Source organism: Bufo bufo, chromosome 2, assembly GCF_905171765.1.
Source record: "Bufo bufo chromosome 2, aBufBuf1.1, whole genome shotgun sequence".
Taxonomy (NCBI): Eukaryota; Metazoa; Chordata; class Amphibia; order Anura; family Bufonidae; genus Bufo; species Bufo bufo.
Window position 1 is genome coordinate 316,404,882 of NC_053390.1, and position 24,408 is coordinate 316,429,289.

Sequence of the window (24,408 nt, forward strand, 5' to 3'; positions counted from 1 at the left end):
AACAGCAACCTTACGATCTTAGCGTTTATTAATGCTAGGAATGTCAGGTACTTAATAGGGCAGTATTTTGGGCTGCACTGTGGTATTTGCTTCTGCTTGGGCAGTATATTGCGCTGCACTGTGGTATTTGCTTCTGCTTGGGCAGTATATTGCGCTGCACTGTGGTATTTGCTTCTGCTTGGGCAGTATATTGCGCTGCACTGTGGTATTTGCTTCTGCTTGGGCAGTATATTGCGCTGCACTGTGGTATTTGCTCCTGCTTGGGCAGCATTTTCTGCTGCACTGTGGTATTTGCTTCTGCTGGGGTGGTATTATGTGCTGCACTATTGTATTCCTTAACGCTTACTTAAATTGTCCCTACCAACGTGTGTTGCCTCACCTCTTGTCAATTTGGACCTGCTTACCACATATTTTAGTTTTTTCCTGGGCTAATTTATGCTTCCAATCCATCCATACATCACAGGCACCCCAACTATCATCAGGGAGGAGCCCCAGAAACAGGGTGTGCCCCCAGGGAAGAAAGGGTGCCCCCTCCTTTCACTTCACGGCCCCAGGGAGCAACAGTGTAAGGAAAACCACTGTGATTGACTGTAATAGCCAGAGCCATTACCATGTGGGCTTGCCGCACATAAGCTCCATCCATTTTCAGCACAGGACAGCCTGAAGTTGCAGGGACCCTCTGTAAAAATTAGGGATGCCCCCTGCAAATTTGGAACTGTTAGCAACTATGCATTACAGTATGACCACACGTTCGGCACCACGCAGCGGGCTCTAATTAAACTACTAAAGAGAGCATTGTTCGGTCTGCATCGTTAATGGCTGTGCAGCATTGAAGGTGCCGCGCAGCCATTAAAGTAGCACACCCGCAAGAATGTTTTATTCTCTGACCTGTTAGAAAGATAGATTATGTAGTGAATGTAATCTTCTTAGGGTACTTTCACACTACGTTAAAGTTTTCCGGTATTGAGTTCCATCACAGGGGCTCAATACCGGAAAAACGCTTCCGTTTTGTCCTAGTGCATTCTTAATGGAAAGCAATCCGTTCAGGATGCATCAGGATGTCTTCAGTTCACTCCCTCTTACGGTATTTGGCCGGAGAAAATACCTCAGCATGCTGCGATATTTTCTCCGACCAAAATTCCGGAACACTTGATACGGCATTAATTTCCATTGAAATGTATTAATGCTGGATCCGGTACCAAGTGTTCTGGAAAACAGGATCGGGTTTCCCAGTCTGCGCATGCGCAGACCTTTAAATCTGTGGAGAAAAAAAAATACCGGATCCGTTTTCCCGGATGACACCGGAGAGACGGATCCGGTATTTCAATGAATTTGTCAGACGGATCCGCATCCAGAAACAAATGCTATCCGTTTGCATACAGATTTCCGGATCCGGCAGGCAGTTCTGCCTGCCAGAATCCTCAGACGAAGTGTGAAAGTAACCTTACCAGTGACTGTATTTGTGAGTTACAACCTCCCTTCTGATCCTCAGCTGTGTCATGTGACCAACTCTCTGATCTCCAACTGACACAGGACAGGAAGTCAGTTACTTCTCTATCCATTCCTATGAGACAGACATTGAGGCTCCCATAGGATACATAGAGAAACTGACTTCCTGTCCACACATAAGATGCTGTGTGATTTGGAAAGTCAGTGTTGGTCACATGACACACAGCTGAGGATCAGAAGGGAGGTTATAACTCACAAATACAGTTTCTGGTAAGAAAACTACCTTCACTACAGATTACATCATCAGAGAATAACATTGTTTGTGGGCGTTCTTCCTTAACAATGCGCTCTTCAGTACTTTATATGGCAGCACCACGTGCTGGTACCCTTAGTTATTATGGGTCAGAGGAGCGGCATTCAGTCCAAGAAATGCAGCCATCAAACAGAGTATGTGAACAGAAGATCTATGTAACTAATGCAGTCCTAAAATGTCTGTCCACCATCAAAGTGCTGGGATTGTTTGCAATGCAGTGAGCTCACATGTTATACTACAAGCACTTCCATGTAGGAAAACCCCCACAGCCACCATGCGCTCATTATAAAGCAGGACAGCCTGGGACCCGTCTACCAAACCTACTCTGGCCACACGAAGATAAAAAACGCGGCGGACATGCGCATTCCACTCTTACCGCTGCGGAGAGCGGGCTCCGTCTGCGCGTGCGCACAGCTCAGGTCTGCACCAACACAGGGAGGAGGGGCCCAGCTCTGAGGGGAGCATTATTTGGCAGGAAGGCGAGGCCTTATCCTTGCAGGAGAGACTTCAGCACAGTGTATACTAGCAGCCAGCTCCGAATCTGGCAGTGTCTGAAGGGGGGGAGGGAAGAGGGAGAAAACGAGAACTGGAGGGCTTGGAAGTTCAGGGGGGGAGCGGAGAGTGAGGCGGGAGCTGCTGTGCCAGAAAACAGCGCTGACGGCATCTGACAAAGGAGGGAGGGGGGCGGCACGGGGGGCGCTCGGCCGCACCGGAGCAGTGTCGCAGCCTTCTTGGGAGAAAGTGGAGGGAAACCCCTCTCGTTCTCAAGGTAAGAGCCTATTGTGCGGGCCTGGAGCCCTTTGTCGGGCCGTCTCCATCAGCGTCGTCCTGTTGCTGCGAGCGCCACACTACTTCCAACTCTCCCCTAGCGCGCAGCGACGCCCCCTTGTGTTCCCCTTCGGGCAGTGACGTCACGGCGGCTGGAGAATGTATGACGTCAGAGAGGCGCTGCTATTGTTCCGCCTGGTTTTGGGAATGTTGGCTTTGTGATGCGCTTGTTGCAGGCGGCATGCGATAGCCGGGCTGGGGGAGGCAGCAGACACACGAGGCGGGGATAGAGGCAGGCACGGGCTGGGTGTCTTGTCTGCGTCTCGGGCTCTGGCTTCCTTTGTCTGCTGCCTTCCGCCCCCTCCCCCTCTCGTCTCTTTCTCCAGGACTGGACCGCTGCAGGTTTGTAAATACTGGAGGCGCACACAACATGGCTGACACCCGGCTGTTTCCTCGCTGATCAACCTGCTGCCCTCCAGCATCCTCTCCTCCCAAGGGTAAGGCTGGCTTTCCATCTGCAGGCATAGGAATGCCAAGTTTGAAGTCCGATGGCAGGCCTCGGTACCCAGTGGAGGGCTTGGGGAGGGGAGTGATGCACCACAATGCGCTGAGGGCTAGCTTAGCATTAGGAGAACCCTTCTTATGGAGATCCATGAATGTCAGGGGCAGGTTCCTTGTGGATTTCCCCAGGAGCTGCTGCCTGCTAGGGATTCCTTCAAGGCTCCTTGTGATTTTGACCTTGTCGCTGTAAAGGGGTGCTTTCTATGGATGATGAGGGATCCTCTTGGCTGGTTTTGTAGTGAAATGTGATCTCCTTCATTGGTTATTGATTTAGAGTCTACTGAATAGTCTGAGAAGTTGGGGAAACTTTACAGCACCGTTGGGCTCGCCACCAGAAGGCTGAAGTCTAAGCCAGGAGTGGATCCAAAAGGAAGGAAAGGACTACTACTTTACCTCTCGCTCGTATCTGCTCCTGCCTTTCTTCTAGAAAATCCGCCACCTGAATGGTGGTGGTCTTACGATTAGTGTCTGCTGACATACAAAGTTCTTTAGAATTGAAATGAATAAAAGTCACTAATATGCTTTAAGAAATCTTCACTGGTTTCAGTGCTGGTCCAGGAAACTCCACTTCAGCATTCGTTCTGACACAGAAGAAAGCATTGCCGTCCCATTTTCTGTCTTGGCTGAGGATGAAAGAGTGAGGGGGGCTGGCTCAGCTAATGAAGCGAGCCAGACAGTCGACCCCCTTCACACATGCCGTCATCAGTAAAGTTTTTATTTTTATTTTATTTATTTTTTTGCTCCTTTTTAAAGGTGTTTTCTCCGGAAGTTCAACGCTGATGGCTTCTCCTCTGGAATGGTCATCGGTATCTGATTGGTCTAAGTCCAGCACCCCTGGCAATCACAATGTTTGAAGAGGCCTCCTCACAGCTTACCAAGCTCAGCGCTGTGCTAGATATTGCAGCCCCGTACATTCGAATGGAACTGAGCTGCAAATAGGCCTTGTGATCAATGTCGCTGGCCTAGAAAGATGATGCACCTCAAACATCCAAAAAGCAGGTACTGGCAGTTGGACCCCATCAGATATTGATGACCTATCCTGAGGAACTCCCACAAAACCCCTTTAACTTGCCTCTCTGGACAGCCCCTTTTAATTTTAATTTTAATTTTTTTGAATTCTAAGCCTATGGCTACCTTTTTTAGAGGGCAGGTCCAGACACTATTTTTCACATTGGTAATACATAAAACTTAGACCTTTCATCAGTTTAGCCCTAGTCTAATTATGGTCTTACCTTATAGGGCGGCTCCCACTGATGCCATAATGGAGTAAATCCCAGCGAGTGCTTGTAATAGTCTTCAATTCTTTATTTCATATCAAAATAATACATATAACATGGACACGTTTCAGCCCGTCGAAGGCCTGGACAGGCTGAAACGCGTATATGTTATGTATTATTTTTATATGAAATAAAGAATTGAAGACTATTACAGGCACTCGCTGGGATTTACTCCATTACGCTGTGATCCTGTGTCCTTCCCATGCGGGTGTGCTCTGGGTCCGAGTGTCGGCTATTTCCTGGATTCCCACTGATGCCATGGGACCTTTTTATTTTCCAAAGACCCACCCTGTTCGTCCGCTCTTGGCCCAGTTGATTTCGGCGCCTTATATTATAATGAGCCGACTCAGTTATACTAGGCGGAGACCCGCATCTAATCAGAGCGCACCACTCCTAGCCAGGGAGAACGAGCTTCTCCCTGGCTAAGAGCGGTGCGCTCTGATTGGAATGCGCTTCTCCCTGGCTAAGAGCGGTGCGCTCTGATTGGAATGCGCTTCTCCCTGGCTAAGATCGGTGCGCTCTGATTGGAATGCGCTTCTCCCTGGCTAAGAGCGGTGCGCTCTGATTGGAATGCGCTTCTCCCTGGCTAAGAGCGGTGCGCTCTGATTGGAATGCGCTTCTCCCTGGCTAAGAGCGGTGCGCTCTGATTGGAATGCGCTTCTCCCTGGCTAAGAGCGGTGCGCTCTGATTGGAATGCGCTTCTCCCTGGCTAAGAGCGGTGCGCTCTGATTGGAATGCGCTCACAGCCAGGTAGAAGAGAACCACCCCCAGTGAAACTGAATCTCCGACTAGTATAACCGAGTCGGCTCATTATAATATAAGGCGCTGAAATCAGTGGGGGCCGCCCTATAAGGTAAGACCATAATTAGACTAGGGCTAAACTGATGAAAGGTCCTCTTTAAGACGGGCTGCACCAGACTTTTCACAGGGACTCTGGCTGTTGATAAGTTTGGCAAATAGACATTTTTCATTTTTGATAACTTTACATCAGAATTTTACCCAAGAACTGTGACGCAATTTTGTAGCAAAATGTCACATTTTAGGCAACACGCGCTTTCCTGCGAAGCCATGCCCCCCTTTGGTCATCTACATGCAGTGGAGTTTTCTAAAACTAGGTGCAGTTTGCAAGAACATCCAGGTGCGCTCAGATGAGTATATTTGGGCCATCGCCCTGTTTACTGACTGACGCATTTTAGAAGTCAGTTCCTTGCTTGGTAGACTTGTTTGCTGTCCACCTTAATGGCCGTTGCTGATAAATGCACTCTGTATGACCTGTGGGTGAAGGAAACTGACAACTACTGAACAGACTAAATAAGTGCTCGTCTCTCCTAAAGAGTATAGCTAATCTCCGAATAAAATAAACATAATGCTGTTACTATTGTGCAGTAAAGTGTTAAAACCACCTTTTGAAGAGTCCTACTCTAAACTGGTGTCCTCTGAAATGAAATAATGTCCCCGTCCAGAATCGCATACAGATGTGCGCTGCTGCACGATCCCACAAATGACCAAGACTATAAAGAGGTTATCCCACCAAAACTATTAGCGCAATGAATGGGGCGCTGAAAATTAAGTATTATGTCGCTGTGCAGTGATCTTAAACCATAGGCACACACCAAACGACCTCTATAGCCTGTCCTCTATGGACATGGACTTCTCGTCTGGCTGCCATCCATAAATGCTGGCAACCAAATCCCGTACTCCAAAAACCTCTGCTTTATTGTAGTCTGCACACTGATCTAATAGTAGTAAAACTTTCCTTACGCGTTTTGGATATACAAATCCTTAGTCATAGCATGCTTTTCATGGATTTGCTGCTGATCTCTGGGCATGTCTGGTTCATTGCTTTTCTTGATGCATACATGCTAGTACATCTTCTGAAGCAGCAGAGTGAGGAACAATGCAGGACTGAGGCATCCAAAGTACATTTTATTACAACCCTGAAAACGCCTTCCATTTGTTATTAAGGCTATTCCAGCCCCATAGTTACAAGGAGATCAGAAATGTACTTTTTTGTTTCTTTTGGTAATCTACATTTCTGACAAACTAGGTTTTCTGGGACACCTAATCCATTCTCTTAAACAGTACCTCCCGTTATCCTTGTGCTGAGATTTGATCCTCCTTCTGTGCAGAAAAGACTTGTGTGGATCCCCTAAAAATGGTGCCCGTGACCTTAGGCCGCCCCTACATATTAGTCTCCTGTTCAGCCAACAGCTATTTCTCCTTCCACTGCTATAATCCTGTGATAGCAGCTTACCTCACCTGAAACAAAATGATCGGGCATGTTGAAATCCAGCAGCTTGATCCTTCTCTCCTCAACACAGAAATCGAGAGGGCCCTTACACATTAAACCACCAGCCAGTCCAGCTGAATTTGGTGGCTTACTATAGGTTAGTTGCCCTGAAAAGGAGAAGCGATTGCATGTTTAATTCCCCTTAGGGGGACTTAATATTTTTATTTTATTATATAGAAATTCAAATTGCCCCTTCTCATACAGATATGCGAATAGAAAAAGAAGTTATGCCTCCGGGAAAGCAGGGCGTTAAATACGAAAACAAGAAATCTCTAGGTCCTGAAAGGTTTAAGCCAAAACCCATAAGTACAGTTCTTTTGTCATACTTTCTGAGTTTAGCTTATAAATAGTGATACAAAATACCATACAGACCAGAAAATAGTTGTGTAAATGAGGCCTTACATATATTTGGTAGGATAGCAAGAGGTTGGGGACAGATCTTTAACAGGGACTATAGGATCAGACTACACACAGTTTATTTGTAGTCTGTTACCATAGAAAAGCATAGTAATGTAGACAAAGAATGATACATTTTTTTTATTCTTTTTTTTTATTTATTTTTTATTAAAATTAAAGCAAACAGTATATAGCAGCACGTATTAAATATAAGAAAAAGAACTGGATCGCACATCCTCAATACTATGCTTTTATCTAATAACTGCTTCTCGGCATAATTAACATCGCTTCTCAGCGCAATTCATCGTATACCTAACCCTATGTTACATATTGTACATGAGACATTAGTATACAATTTGACCAAAAAGCATAGGCCCTCTCACCAAGACAAGGTTGCCTCTTTGAATGGGACCCTAACCTAAATTTGGTGCAGCACTGCACGGTGACCACCAACGCAACAGCACCGCCCCAGCAGGCAGCAGGACCCGGAAGCCAACCAGCACCCCCGCTGTCTGGCAAAGCCACCTTGGCACCGGGCCCCACCAACCCATCAGGACAGCACCAAAGCAAAAAATGGCCACCGTGCAGTACTGCACCATGTGAACAGGTGTGGAACTCGCCCTATCACATCCTCTCAGGAACTCCAACTGAGAGGTAGGAATTTATACCCTTATGCAGACTCCTGCTAATTAAAAGCACCTGGGCCGAATGGGGAAGAGTGCTGATACCAGTGGGGAAAAGAACATAGATTATTGAAAACTTATTAAATATAAGAAAAAGAACTGGATCGCACATCCACAATACTATGCTTTTATCTAATAACTGCTTCTCGGCATAATTAACATCGCTTCTCAGCGCAATTTGTCATATACCTAACCCTATGTTGCATTAGTATACAATTTGATCAAAAAGCATAGGCCCACTCACCACGACAAGGTTGCCTCTTTGAATGGGGCTGTGCGATCCAGTTCTTTTTCTTATATTTTACATTTAGTATATAGCGGCCCCCTGCTGCCAGCACAATGAGACATGCAAACACTGGAAAATTGATTACTATGAAGTGTATTACTGCTGTGCTCTCTATATATGAAAATGTAAAGTTCTTTTGTGCACATTTTTGATCCAAATTGTGTCTGGCCCATATACCAAAGGCAAGGTGGCTTCTACAGATGGGAACCTAACAATATCAGAATTTGCAACGTTGCCAGCTTGATATAAACCTAGCCGAGCAGTGAATGTGGAGATCTCTGGATCCATGTAAGGTACAGGGCTGCTTCTAGCTGTTTTAAAAAGAGATTGTTATGTACTATATGATGTCTGAGTTTCATTTTTTACACTAGTCGTGGGATAAACCCTTTAAGACTATCTGTGGAATTGATCTTTTGTGGCCACCAATGGTTGTAAGCAAATGGTTCCTAACTTTACAGGATTCTGGGGATTATTTTCAGTGCTAAAGATCTAGGACTTGCTCATGTCTTCCTCGGAGTCTGCACTCAAGACCTCCATTGAAGATTTCAGCAAAAACAATGGGCATGCAGAACTTTTTTTTTCTTTTTCTCTGCTAAAATAAGGATTCCTGAACAGTCCCCATTGGGTCAGTTATGTGCCAAATCCAGGAATTCTGTTATTTTCGTTAGTTTGTTGATTTAGTTAAGTGAGGAACAGTGGAAACCAATAGCGCAAGTATGGAGGAGGCCTTACGGAAGCATTATAATTATAGTCTTGGCATTTATACCTGACTACCTGTATTATTCATGGTATATTATTCTGCTCTACATGTGTGCAGTGCTAGGTTATATCATAACCATATTGTGTCCTTTAAAAACTTACAGTATTTCTATATACATTAACAAAAAGTTAGGGATATTTGGTTTGTGGGTGAAATTTCAGGATGAACCTAAAATGCACTCTAACCTTTACAGGTGAACTTAATGTGACCTTCTCTAAACTTTTGAATGCACATGTCCAACTGTTTAGTTCTTTTTACACAACTTGCTGTTCTCTAACAAGGAGCTTAACTGCAAAATTCACAACAGGTGTTTGATCCATGAATTGCCAAATAAGTTTCTTGGATCAATTAGAATAGGTATTTAAACAGTCCTCCTCATAATGCTGTTCACATTTTGACATCATGAGACCAAGACAACACCTAACAATTGATCAACAGTACCTCGCCATTGCAAGGCTTCAAGCAAGATGTTCTCAGATGGTAGGGAAACAGGACGGATCCGTTTTCAATTGCACTATATTGTGTCAGTGAAAAACTGATCCGTCCCTATTGACTTACATTGTAAGTCAGGACGGATCAGTTTGGCTCTGCATCGTCAGATGGTCACCAAAACGCTGCAAGCTGCATTTTAGTGACCGTCTAAAAAACGCAACGGAGATCAAACGCAGCCAAATTGATGCATTCTGAACGGATCCTTATCAATTCAGAATGCATTGGGGTGGCCCAAAACTGATCAGTTCAGCTTGTGAGAGCCCTGAAACGGATCTCACAAGCGGACCCAGAATTGCCAGTGTGAAAGTAGCCTTAGTGTCAGTGTCATCAGCAGGTTGCAACAGACACAGATAAAGCATAGAAGTGGACGTCTTTTGGCTCCATCCCACACTGATGACTTCTTCATTGTGAACAATGCCCTGCAGAACCGGATGATGAATGCCACACAACTCCAGACACATTTAAAGGAGATGAGAGGCACCCAAGTGCCACGTCAGAACATTCAAAACCGTTTACATCAGTGTGCTCTGTTTGCTAGACAACCTGCAAGGGTACCTCACCAGACATGGGTGTCACCATCTTACATGGCCTCAGTGCTGTTCACTGATGACAGTCGATTCACGCTAAGCAGAAAGGATGGCCACCAACTATGTTGGAGACGTCAAGGAGAGCGCTATGCATCAACCACTGTTGTCACCGGATGAGCCTTTGGTGGTGGTGTTAGTGTGGGCAGGTGTGTCTAGTCAATACAGAACTGCCCTACACTATATGAATGGTATAATGACAAGCCCATACTACTTGAATACCATCATTAATCTAGTCATTGGGCCTCTGCATGAACAACACAGGCCTAATTTAATCTTCATGGACGACAATGCGGCAGCTCGTTGAGGTCGCATCATTAGAGACTGGGGCACCTCAAATGGAGTGGTTAGGGACCACTCAAGTGAGACTACCTTGACGCGGTGAGTGGCTTAATTACGCTTTGGCCAAAATGTACACCAATGTCTCATCCAGCATGGAGGGCAGAGTGCTGGATGTAGTGTGCGATCACATTTGCATTTTCCGTTTGTATATGTATTTCGCCATAGTGATCTGCACCTACAGGCAGGTTGTGCGGGCTCAACCCCCCACATTTTTTCTTTATTGCTATATTTAGTTGGACAGACAGGTTCCTTTTAATCAGGGCTGTGGAGTCGGTAGATAAATGGTCTGACTCAGACTCCTCCGCTTTTGGTACTTCCGACTCCTCTGTATTTAATATGCAAATATATTTTATACATTCCTTGAAGGAAAGAAAGGCAACATACATGTCATTACCACAGAACTACTGGCTAGGAAGCTGCTTTCTCCTTTGTGTGCTGATCTTCTGCTGAAGATAGGGCAGTGGGGGGATCCAGGAAGGGGCATTTTTTGTAAAACATGATTTCCCTAGTAGAATCCCATAGTCATGTTTAAAGTTTAAGCTAACAATCTGAGTTTACAAGTTTTTATAGCCTTAGCTGAATGACAGCAGTTTTTCAAATGGTTTACAGCTTCAGTCTTGAGCTATTGACTATCCATTCCCTTCACTTATACAAGTGTCTCTAGTCCTGCAAAAAACACATTTACTTAATCAGTTATCAGTGAGAGGCTAGGTTAATCATGGGCGTTGCGTTCCCTGTAACAGCGGAACACAACACAATGGAAAGTATAAGTATTGCCGCTCCTTAACTGTGCGTTGCGTGCCATATAGTGAAGCGTATGAAAAGCATGCTTCTTTATGGTCACTTAACGTGTTTGTTTTGCGGTAATGTGACGCACTGCATGCATTGGCCTTTATTCTTACAGTAGAGAAGTACCGAATTTTTTGCAAAAGTGGGGGGAAAATAGCAGTGCGTCTTATGGAGCAAATGCTGCGACCGTCCGGTGAAAAGGCTGAGAGGGAGGGCATCTGTTTCTGTAATGGCAGAGGGGCCCGGTGCAGTCACTGTATTCTACTACACCGGGCCCTGCTCACTGTAGTATACGGTAATCATATGTAACTTGTGGGTATTGTTAAAGTATTCCAATCATCTTAAATCTAGCGCTGTACTACTTACTACTAACTTATTGGCAGTCAGGAGGCCGGATGGGCGCTCGTAGCGTAGCTCACTACGTCACGCGCCTGCTCCGCCCACTTTATGAATGAAGCAGGCACCGGGCCCCGCTGCCATTACAGAAACAGATGCTGGCCCCCATTCACTACACAGGGACACTGTTATGGGGGGATCTGTGGATGACACATAAGATAAGATGCTATATATGTGTCATCCACAGATGCCCCCACAATGATCCCCCATAACAGTGCCACCCACAGATGCCCCCATAACAGTGCCATCCACAGACCACCATTAGTTCAAAACCCAAAATATTTTTTTTCTTATTTTCCTCTTCAAAAACCTAGGTGCGTCTTATAGGGCGAAAAATACGGTAATTAATTATAACTTTTTGTGAATTGGGACATTTAAACTTGTTTTTTTTATTTTTATTATTCCAATTTAAATCTAGTAGGAGTCGGTTCATTTTTTGCTGACTCCGACTCCAGGTACCCAAAGTTGACTCCGACTCCACAGCCCTGCTTTTAATAGCAGCAGTTGTGGTGGTTGTAGTCATCTTAGCGTACATTCACACGAAAAACAGATGCTGTCAGTAGTTCATGGCCATTTTGCATCAGTGTATGTGTGCGTATATATACAGTGATCCCTCAAGATACAATGGCCTCAGGATACAATATTTTCTACATAAAATGGTCTTTTCTGACCCATCGTGACTTTATTAGTTGCTGGTAATATGTAAGGACTTGTTTTATCTGCTTATTTTTCTTAAATCTTCATTTTCTCTTATCTTGGATGGCATTTTGGGGCTTTGGAATCAATGTATAATATACAGTATATTACCCCCACCTCGGGTAGTGCCGACAGATCCTTATTTAAAAAAATAAAAATAAAATCCATTTGCATAAGAGGAACACTTGCTGCACACTGGAGACACCAGGACCTGACACTCCCAGCATCACATGATGTGATGTCCTAATACTGGGAGCTTGAGGTCCTGCTGCCTCCAGTGTTGAGCAAGTGGATGAGGTGTTTTTTTATTTTATTTTTAAAGGATCCATCGGCACTACCAGAGGTGGGGGACATTATTTATACTGGGGAACTTGTACTCCTCTCATGCACTTGCACATGCACTCGATCCTTAGGGCACAATTTTGGGTGTGACGCGTGTCGTGTCCAAGTATCGCAATGTGAGTCATGTTTGTTGTGACTGCGACACACAAATCACAAAAGATCCACCAGTGTCGCGCCCCAAATCAGTGTAGCCGTACCCTTTTGTAAGAGTAATAATAACTGTTGTGGCAGACTTGTTGCAGAAATTGTTGCGACTGAAAAATCTGTTCCGGTCATCTGAGTTAATTCTGCAGAAGGTTTTCCTCGAGCTCCATTCACACAAATGGGAGTCTCTCGGTCTGCTTCGTGTGAATTGACCCTAAATGTACGTGCATGTTGATCTGTGGAGGTGAGAGCTGATGTTGCAGATAAGGCTACTTTAACACTCGAGTTTGGTGCGGATCCGTCATGGATCTGCACAGATGGATACGCACCGAAAATACAACCGCATGCATCTGTTCAGAACGGATCCGTTTGTATTATCTTTAACATTGACAAAACGGATCCGTCTTCAACACCAGTGAAAGTCAATGGTTGACGGATTCTATTGTGCCATATTGTCAGTGAAAACGGATCTGTCCCCATTGACTTACATTGTGTGTCAGGACGGATCCGTTTGCCTCCGCATTGTCAGACGGACACCAAAACGCTGCAGGCAGAGCTGAATGGAGACAGAACGGAGGCAAACTGATGCATTCAGAGCGGATCTTTTTCCATTCAGAATGCATTAGGGCAAAACTGATCCGTTTTGGACCGCTTGTGAGAGCCCTGAATGGATTTCAAACGGAAAGCTAAAACGCCAATGTGAAATTGCCTTAGCTTGTATGATCCATTTTTGTGATGTGGCATTTATGTAAAACCTTTCTCACGTGCGCTGAGCTCTGCCTTGTAATTATGAGCTCTTCTGCAGTTTCCATATACTTTCATGTATGCAGTGTCTGGGACCACCAGTTGTAGACTGCCTGGATTTATTAGTGCTATATATGGTTCTCTGACCTCAGATCGACTCTTGAGAGATCTTGTGGCTTGAAAAACTTGCTTCGTAGTCCAGAAGTTTTTTATTTTTTATAAATATTTTGGAACAAGTGTTGGTCCTTCAGTGTCGTTAACAGATGTTCTTATTGCAGGCAAAACATGATCTCTGAGTTTACCATATTCTGTGAATTTGAAGCTTTTTTTTTTTTTAACCTAAAGACAGCACCACTGTTGCCCATAGGCCAAACACATAAATGGAGTGAGCTGCATCACCACACTCCTTCCATGGTCACACAGCCGCTCAAAACATCTGAATCTGCATGGCGGGGATGCTGTTGTAGCAGAGGGAAAGAAAGATGGTGCTGGAATTCTAGTGGATAAAGTAGACGTCGCTGCCTTTATCGATCACATGTGTGGAGCCCAGGACACACCATTGATTTGGAAATATATGAAATACATAGAAGGAAATTGACACCCATCATTTAGTTTATACTGTATCTTGGCAAAAAATGTAGGCGTAAGAGTCCCATCCCTAAATAAATATCAAGTAGACCATTTCTTAAAGGGATGGTCTGAGCTCCAAACCAGTTTTAGTTTAGGTCTTGGAAAGTGTTTAACATGAATACAAAAAATTCACCATCACTCCGTTCCATCACCAAAGCTTCCATCCAGGCTTGTTTGTTCCCAGTGGACTGGAAGAGTCATCCCATTTGTGGTCACATGAATTTTTGTGACCATTCACTGCTTCAATGGTTTCATGTCCCTTTTAGTATGTGTAGAAGCCTCTGCCTAACAGTGCCAGGAATACTCCTCTTATCACTCAGGTTTTTATCCTTCAGCGTTCTGGGAGGGTTGATGCAGAGATCAGAGGGTCTGGTGCGGGGCTGTAGTGTCCCTTCTTTGTTCTTGGCCTAAGCCCACTGATCGAAGGCAGCCCTTTGCTTTATTGTGAAGGCTTCCAGTTGGCGCCCGCACTTTTGCATCAGGCGGATGCCTGCTCATCTCCAGACTGGGATTCTTCTTGCCAAGAGAATCCCACGCCCATACTTCTGGTTACATTGGCGATGTAGGCTAGTGCAGGGAAGATGCCTCCTTGAGAGTTAAAGCATCCTTTTCTTTAGCAGCAGATCCTCTCCGGCTTTCCCTGGCGGAGGTTGTCTGTACCGTGCGGCCCTTCCAATCAATCCTCCCTGCAACTGGGGATCCTTTACTGCCCTAAACCCAGTAATCCTCCTTCTCCACTGTTCTAAGGGTTGTGTATCCTCGTGTGCTATTAAAGTGTTGGTACCCTCTGGCAATGTCTCCTCACAGTGCTCCCTCTAATTCGGGGCTCTCTATTTTCCTCACTTTTTTTAAAAAAAAACTAATATTAACTTTCTCAATATTGTATGATCTTAGGGCAGCTAATGTGTGCTATCTACAGAAAGTCCTGGCCACTGCACTCTAAATAACCGCTTTGCTCTAGAAGTACTGAAAAAGTGGTTACAATAGAGGCTCCTTGTTTGACCCCTTGAGAACCCTTAGGGCTCTTTCATCCTCTCTGTGACCTTTTTAATACAAAATCACAGGGAGATAAAGTTGTCACTGTGACTTTTTTAGTAAAAAAGTCAGAGAGGCAAAGAGCATTATCAATCATGTTAATGCGGCTTGGCTCTTTCACACAGTGGATTCCATGCACGGGATCCGCTGGTGTTAAAGAGCCCTTATTAAGGAATAGTTAATGCATCTTGAGACTGTCTCCTTAGCCATCTACTTCTAGTAGATCATTAGTCCTGGACCCCTGTAGCTACGGTATTGATATAAATGAAGTAATTTTCCTCAGTGTAGACTGATTCCTCTGATGATGGGTCTGGCCAGCCTCTATCTTCCGGAAGACACTGCATCTCTTCCAAAGACTGCAAGATCTACTCTGCATACTGAAGATAGAAAAGAACTTCAATCCATCTAGGATGAGATGTTTCAGGGCCTCTAAGGAAAGGAAAAAGCTTTACCCATACACCATAAAATCAAGACCTTGATCTCTAGAGAGTGGAGGGACCCAGTAAAAAGGAATGCCGTCTCAAATGCTTTTAAAAGGAAATATCCTTTAGCAGAACAAGATTTGTTTCTTTGGGACAAAACCGCAAAAATAGATGTCCAGTTGCCTGTTTTAACAAGCAACCTTTTTTACCCTTTGACATTATGAACCTATTAAGAGATTCTATGGAGAAAAAAAATTGAGGGATTACTCAAATGTACCTGTGACACCAACACAGCTATGTTAAGGGCTAACGGCTGTATTTTTTTTTTTTAATACCAGAAGCCTTTTTATGGTATTTTAAGGTCCCTTTACATGGGACAATATTGCAGCAGATAGTTGTGAAGGAAGTTTTCATTATCAACAATCTGCTGCTCACTGGTGGAGGACACCGGTGCATTTACATGCAGCAATCTCCTCCAGAGTATGGGGAGGCGCGATCGCTAATGCCATCACTCGTCCCTATACTGTCTAGTTGTTTACACAGCACGATCGGGTGCCAGTAAACTATCCTTTTCACATGCGCACAAACGATCAGATTCATCAGTTAATCTGCAGTACATTTCCACCTCCCTATCGTCGCTAATGACCGTTACTATGAATGCTCGTTAACGATAATCTGTGCGATTCCCTGCTTTTATAAAGTACCCTTATGCCTAATAGGCGCCACCTCTTGGTCTGTACAGATCACTTACGGCAGTTATATATTATTCTAATCCTGCCAGTAATGAGAAGGAGATATCACCTCTGTGTACAGATAAGACAGGATCCTCCATACACAATAGGTGATTGTCAGAGCTTATCTATCCTTTCCCTGTACAATGACCTCTGCACATAGAGGTCATCAGGTCCCCTCCTGACCATTGTGTCTATGGCCCATGGGGCTGCCGTAAAGCAATTTTATTAATGCTGTTAAGAACAGCTCAGACAAGATGGCCGCCCCCATAATAATCTTCAGAAAACTGCAATCAGAAAATAAAGAGCTTAGCCTTAGACAAAAAAAGGATGTGCCTCACTATCTAGTTTTAATTGGCAGATAACATTTTTTGGCAACACATTTCCTTTTAAGAATTGTATATATATGTGTGTGTGTGTGTGTGTGTGTGTGTGTGTATGTGTGTATGTGTATGAAAAATAGAGCAGCACTTGAGTATGGTGAAAAAAAGAAAGCGGTTTATTCACCCAGTGGTGACGCGATGTTTCGGCTCCAACATGAAGCCTTTCTCAAGCAATGTTACAAAGCAAACTGAACATACTTAGGGTCCATTCACACGTCCGTTTTTTCTTTCCTGATCTGTTCCGTTTTTTCTGAAACAGATCTGGACCCATTCATTTTCAATGGGTCCTGGAAAAAAACGGACAGCACAATGTGTGCTGTCCGTTTCCGTTGTTCCGTTCCGCATGTCCGTTTAAATATAAAACATGTCCTATTCTTTTCCTGAAAAATCGGATCCTGGTACAATACAAAGTCAATGGATCCGCAAAAAACGGATGACATATGGATGTCATTCCGTATGTCATCCGTTTTATACGGAATCCGTTCCTGAAAATTACATTTTAATTATTTTAAAGAAATCCAAACAACTTTATTTGCTTATTGAAATTTATACATGTTTCCGCTTTTTGCGGATTCGCAAAAAACGGATGACATACGGAAACATTTTCAGGAACAACGGATCCGCAAAAAACGGACAGAAAATCGGATTATAGAAAAATACTGACGTGTGAATGTAGCCTTAGTGTGAGGAAGTGACATCATCAAACATAATTAGCATTAACCCATGCCTATACAGGTGATAATTAAAAAAATAATGATGATACATGTGTATACATTTGTAAATCAGGTGAACACAGTGCTTGGACATAAAATAGAGCCATGATACGATTGCATATCATAATACATTATCTGAATAAATACAAAATTCATGTGTATAAAGTGCACTTGTGCAATGACCCAGGAAACAATTGGTTAAACTAAGGAGCCATTACTACACATTCATCATGGGGAGTGGTCAGGTCACATGACTATGGACACGGATGCATGCATACAATCAAACACCTTACCAATACCCGATGCGACTCCATTGCCAAATTCAGCGTCTGAGCATCTCGGATGCGCGTGCGCCCGTTGAATGTGTCATCCGACGGACCAACACGTATGCGATCAAGTGTGCATGCGCCAATACTCGGATGCATTCGCGTCATCCTAAATACACAGTAAGCGCATGGCTAGATAATCGCGTCACATCAGTGTCATCACAAAGCCTCACGATAATTCACAAGCGCCCAGTACTCCTGCACAATCCACCATATTGGTGAAGGTAAAGCCAGGTCAGGCGCATAAGCAACGCGTCATGACCTGTGCCAACCATTGACCAATGTACTGTGCATACACACCACAGACAAATCGTTACTTTTTGGTCTGCTGTGTCCAAATCTGAGCGCAGTCAGGCACCACCGCTTGACACATATATAGGGGACATCACATGGGCAAGACCACGGTAGCAGCTTCCCCATATGTTATCCATTCCATAGACCTCGTAACAATGAGGGATCTCCTCAACCCATCCATACTCGGGAGACTGTAATTATATAGCGATGTATTGTTGACACTGGTGATAGACATATAGTGGAGTTCGGGGATTGTAGCTGGGATGACTGCGCAAGGCCATGCTCATTTCACGCAACCTTCGGCCATCGACCATGATATAACTGTGTGAGTAAAAGAGAGAAAAAATTTGCTTAATTAGTATCTGTATGTTTATATAGATAACAGAATAAAAATTCCATTACTACCCCTCACAGGAATTGAGCATAGAGTGAATAAAAAAATGGGTCAGGGCAAGCTATCGACCAAATACCTGTCCTAAATGGAGATCAACATTGAGGCCATGTGGTTTCATGGAGTTTAAAGTAAAAATCCAATGGATTTCTTTCTTTTTTGAGAAGTGCAATTCTGTTACCACCCCTCCTCGGCATGGGTACATAATCCACAATCCAACACTTAAAGGGCTTCTGTCAGCCCACTAAACCTTTTTTTTTGCTTAATAATAACCCCTACACTGCGATTTATCCATACATAAGTAAAATAATAATTTTGGTTCAGTAGAATTTGCTAAAACCCTATTTTTATAATATGTAAATTACCTTGCTACCAGCAAGTAGGGCGGCTACTTGCTGGTAATGACGCCCCCTCTGCTTGTTGATTGACAGGGCCAGCGGACGGGATCTTTCTCCGCTGGCCCTGCCTGTTTTCATTCAATATCTGGCGCCTGCGCCGCACCTATCTTCAATCGGCGCAGGCGCACTGAGAGGCGGCCACTCACTCGGCCGCTCGCTCCTCAATGCGCCTGCGCCGATGACGTCACATCTACACCCGGCGCAGGCGCATTGAGGATGAAGCGGCCGAGTGAGTGGCCGCCTCTCAGGGCGCCTGCGCCGATTGAAGATAGGTGCGGCGCAGGCGCCAGATATTGAATGAAAACAGGCAGGGCCAGCGGAGAAAAATCCCGTCCGCTGGCCCTGTCAATCAACAAGCAGAAGGGGCGTCATTACCAGCAAGTAGCCGCCCTACTTGCTGGTAGCAAGGTAATTTACATATTATAAAAATAGGGTTTTAGCTAGGGGTGCACCGAAATTCCGGCAGCCGAAAATATCGGCCGAAAATGCACCTAATCCACTTCGGCCGATATTGTTACATATCGGCCGAAAATATGGGGTGTGGGATTTGTCACCCACCATCTGCGGGCGGGCGGTTTACTTTGTCACTGCATCTTTATTTTGCCTTACAATCGTGAGGCTCCAGTAACTAACAACTCTGCAGGCAGAGCGGAGGGCGGCGTAACGTCACTTACTCACGTGACGCGCCTGCTCCGCCTCCTTCATTCATAAAGTGGGCGGAGCAGGTGCGTCACGTGAGTAAGTGACGTTACGCCGCCCTCCGCTCTGCCTGCAGAGTTGTTACTGGAGCGTCACGATTGTAAGGTAAAATAAAGATGCAGTGAGTGATGCTGTGAGCAGCAGGGCCGGGGCTGTTATGGGTAGGGGGATCGGTCTATGGCACTGCTATGGGGAGGGGGGATCTGTGCACTGTTATGGGGAAAGGGATCTGTGCACTGTTATGGGGAAAGGGATCTGTGCACTGTTATGGGGAAAGGGATCTGTGCACTGTTATGGGGAAAGGGATCTGTGCACTGTTATGGGGAAAGGGATCTGTGCACTGTTATGGGGAAAGGGATCTGTGCACTGTTATGGGGAAAGGGATCTGTGCACTGTTATGGGGAAAGGGATCTGTGCACTGTTATGGGGAAAGGGATCTGTGCACTGTTATGGGGAAAGGGATCTGTGCACTGTTATGGGGAAAGGGATCTGTGCACTGTTATGGGGAAAGGGATCTGTGCACTGTTATGGGGAAAGGGATCTGTGCACTGTTATGGGGAAAGGGATCTGTGCACTGTTATGGGGAAAGGGATCTGTGCACTGTTATGGGGAAAGGGATCTGTGCACTGTTATGGGGAAAGGGATCTGTGCACTGTTATGCCCATAACAGTGCACATATTCCCTTTCCATAACAGTGCACAGATCCCCCTCTCCATAACAGCGCCACCCACAGATCCCCCTCTCCATAACAGCGCCACCCACAGATCCCCCTCTCCATAACAGCGCCACCCACAGATCCCCCTCTCCATAACAGCGCCACCCACAGATCCCCCTCTCCATAACAGCGCCACCCACAGATCCCCCTCTCCATAACAGCGCCACCCACAGATCCCCCTCTCCATAACAGCGCCACCCACAGATCCCCCTCTCCATAACAGCGCCACCCACAGATCCCCCTCTCCATAACAGCGCCACCCACAGATCCCCCTCTCCATAACAGCGCCACCCACAGATGAATTGCATTCATGAAAAAGAATTATTAATAAAATCATTAAAAAAAAAGTATTTTAAAAGTATTTGGGCAAAAAGGCAGTTTCGGTTTTCGGTCAAGGGCATCCTGAATTTTCAGTTTCGGACCAGAATTTTCATTTCGGTGCACCCCTAGTTTTAGCAAATTCTACTGAACCAAAATTATTATTTTACTTATGTATGGATAAATCGCAGTGTAGGGGTTATTATTAAGCAAAAAAAAAAAACTGTTTAGTGGGCTGACAGAAGCCCTTTAAGATCCCTTTCCTTGTGTTTGAGATCCGTAAAGTGTTGAGACTGGAAGATCCAATCTCTTTTGTCTGATACTTAAGCGGTGGTTGTTTAGTCTAGACTTAAAGTCTGTAGATGTTTCCCCAACATATAAAATATTGCAGGGACAGGACAGTACATATACCACATGATCAGAAATACATGTCAGATGAAAACGGTGTGTGTGTGTGTGTGTGTGTGTGTGTGTAACGCGAAAAATTAGAATATCGTGCAAAAGTCCAGTTATTTCAGTAATGCAGCTTAAAATTAGAATTCTGTGAAAAGATTCAATATTCTAGACTCAAAGTGTCACACTCTGGTCAGCTTATTAATCCATCCCCCTGAGCAAAGGGTACCTGAGATTGTGACTTTGGGGTTTCATAAGGCTACTTTCACATTCGCGTTTTCCGTCATGGATCTGCACAGATCCATTCACATAATACAACCATCTGCATCCTCTCAGAACGGATCCGTTTGTATTATCTGTAACATAGCCATGACGGATCCGTCTTGAACACCATTGAAAGTCAATGGAGGACGGATCCGTGTTCTATTGTGCCAGATTGTGTCAGAAAACTGATCCATCCCCATTGACTTACATTGTGTGCCAGAACGTTTGGTTCAGTTTCGTCTCAGACGGAGCAAGCAGCGTTTTGGTGTCCGTCTCCAAAGCGGAACAGAGGCATTCTGAGCAGATCCTTTTCCATTCAGAATGCATTAGGGCAAAAACTGATCCGTTTTGGACCGATTGTGAGAGCCCTTAACGGATCTCACAAACGGAAAGCCAAATCGACAGTGTGAAAGTAGCCTAAGCTGTAAGCCATAATCGTCCAAATTATAACAAATAAAGGCTTGAAATATCTCGCTTTGCATGTAATGAGTCTATCTCATATGTTAGTTTCACCTTTTATGTTGCATTACTGAAATAAATGAACTTTGCACAATATTCTAATTTTTCACGTTTCAAAATAAATATTATAATAGTGCCTTGCAAAAGTATTCACCCCCCTTGACTTTTTTGTGTTTTGATGCCTCACAACCTGGAATTAACATGGATTGTTTGAGGATTTGCATCATTTAATTTACACAACTTTGCAGATGTTTTTTTTTATTCTGAAGCAAACAACAGGACAAAATAACAGAAAAAGTCAATGCACATAACTATTAACCCCCTAAAGTCAATACTTTGTAGAGCCACCTTTTGTGGCAATCACAGCTCCAAGTCGCTTTGGATAAGTCTCTATGAGCTTTCCACATCTTACCACTGGGATTTTTGCCCATTCCTCCTTCCAAAACTGCTCCAGCTCCTTCAAGTTGGATGGGTTGAGCTTGTGAACAGCAATCTTTAAGTCTGACCACAGATTTTCTATTGGATTGAGATCTGAGCTTTGACTAGGCCATTCCAACACATTTACATGTTTCCCCTTAAACCACTCAAGTGTTGCTTTAGCAGTGTGTTCGGAGTCATTGTCCTGCTGGAAGGTGAACCTCCGTCCTAGCCTCAAATCACACACAGAGTGGTACAGGTTTTGGCGGAAGAATATCCCTGTATTTATCACCATCCATCTTTATCTCAACTCTGACCAGTTTCCCAGTCCCGGCTGCTGAAAAACATCCCCACAGCATGATGCTGCCACCACCATGTTTCACTGTGGGGATGGTGTTCTTTGGGTGATGTGATGTGTTGGGTTTGCTCCAGACATAGCGTTTTCTTTGATGGCTGAAAAGTTACATTTTAGTCTCATCAGACCAGAGCACCTTCCTCCATACATTTTGAGAGTCTCCCACATGCCTTTTCACAAACTCATAACGTGCCTTTTTAGCTGAAAGTAATGGCTTTCTTCTGGCCACTCTGCTATAAAGCCCAACTGTATGGAGCGTACGGCTTATTGTCGTCCTATGTACAGATACTCCAGTCTCTGCTGTGGAACTCTGCAGCTCTTCCAGGGTTACCTTAGGTCTCTGCTGCCTCTCTGATTTAATTCCCTCCTTGCCTGGTCCATGAGTTTTGGTGGGCGGCCGTCTCTTGGCAGGTTTGCTGTTGTGCCATGTTCTTTCCATTTGGTTATGATAGATTTGATGGTATATGTATGTGTGTGTGTGTGTGTGTGTGTGTGTGTGTGTATATGTATGTATGTGTGTATATAAAAAATCAAAATACATGATGCCATATAAATATCAATATATGGCATCATGTATTTTGATTTTTTATTAATTATGTTCACTTAACATGTAATTGTTCTTAATTGGCTGTAACACTATATGTACCCAGAGTTTTGATGTATGCACACTGCTTGAGGAAGGCTCCTGTGTATGAGCCGAAACGTCGCTGTAGCCTATGGGTAAATAAAGTTTATTTTATTTTAATCCAGTGGAGTGCTGCCCTTTTTACATTTATTGGATTGGCTTATATCCATATCTGGGCCTGTGCACCCTTTTTCTTCCAAGTTTCTTTGTGACGGTGCTGCCATCCCCCTTTTTCCTTTTTTATATATATATATATATATATATATATATAAAATTTTTTTTTTTTCTCTATCCTAACCCTGACTTGTACTTTGTCCCTTACTTGTTTGGAGAGTTCCTTGGTCTTCATGGCAGTGTTTGGTTAGTGATGCCACCTTGCTTAGGTGTTGCAGCCCCTGGGCCCTTTCAAAAAAGGTGTGTATATGTAATAACAGATCATGTGACACTTAGATTGCACAGAGCTGGACATCATTTCACTAATTATGTGACTTCTGAAGTTAATTGGTTGCACCAGAGCTTTTTATGGGCTTCCTAACAAAGGGGGTGAACACATACGCACAAGCCAATTTTTTGTTTTTTATTTCTAAACAATAGTTTTATTTATATATGTTTTCTCATTTCACTTCCATCACATAAAATTCAGATTAACAAAACATTGAACTTAAGGCTGTAATGCACCAAAATACGAAAAAAGTCAAAGGAGGGGGGTGAATACTTTTGCAAGACACTGTGTGTGTGTGTGTGTATATATATATATATATAGGTCGGATCCGTCTGGTATCTGCACAGACGGATCCGCACCTATAATGCAAACGCTTGTATCCGTTCAGAATGGATCCGTTTGCATTACCATGAACAAATTTTTTTTTTCATGATAATGCAAACGGATCCGTTTTGACTTGCATTGAAAGTCAATGGGAGGCGGATCAGTTTTCAATTGCACCATATTGTGTCAGTAAAAACGGATCCGTCCCCATTGACTTGCATTGTAAGTCAGGACGGATCCGTTTGGCTCAGTTTCATCAGACTGACATCAAAACGTTGCAAGCAGTGTTTTGGTGTCCGCCTCCAGAGCGGAATGGAGGCTAAACGGAGGCAAACTGATGCATTCTGAGCGGATCCTTATCCTTATCCATTCAGAATGCATTGGGGCTGAACTGATCCGTTTTGGGCTGCTTGTGAGAGCCTTGAAACGGATCTCACAGGCGGACCCAGAAACGTAGCCTTAGATGTTATTCCTGCCTGTGATATTGAGATAACTACAGAAAAGCGATCTCTACAGTATGGGAAGTGTCATGAGGCTCCTTTTATACAAGCAGAAGAATTGCCTGAACTTGCAGCAGTCGGCAGCTGATAGTCAATTTGTATTTGTTTAATTTTTCTTTCACTTCAATGATTGTCCATTCAAACCCCTCCTCTCACTTTGTGTGTCGGCAGCACATCCCCTTTTTTCCAAACTATCATTTTTATGCTGCTATACCAGAGAGTTCCTGTTTAGGTCCTAATGGACTGGAAGCTTTTTAACCCT

General features: G+C 44.3%; 1 protein-coding gene across 4 annotated transcripts in view; it reads left to right on the top strand.

Moving 5' to 3' along the window:
• Positions 1 to 2,303: 2,303 nt before the first annotated feature.
• Positions 2,304 to 24,408, top strand: part of SPIN1 (spindlin 1) — a 67,168-nt gene continuing 45,063 nt past the window's right edge. Inside the window, exon 1 of one of the 4 annotated variants that reach the window (XM_040416960.1) lies at positions 2,304 to 2,531. The gene's annotated coding sequence lies outside the window, so the exon portion shown is untranslated. Of the gene's footprint in view, positions 2,532 to 2,738; positions 3,028 to 24,408 lie in introns of those variants that run through there. The other 3 variants (XM_040416963.1, XM_040416962.1, XM_040416961.1) reach the window with 3 other exon arrangements.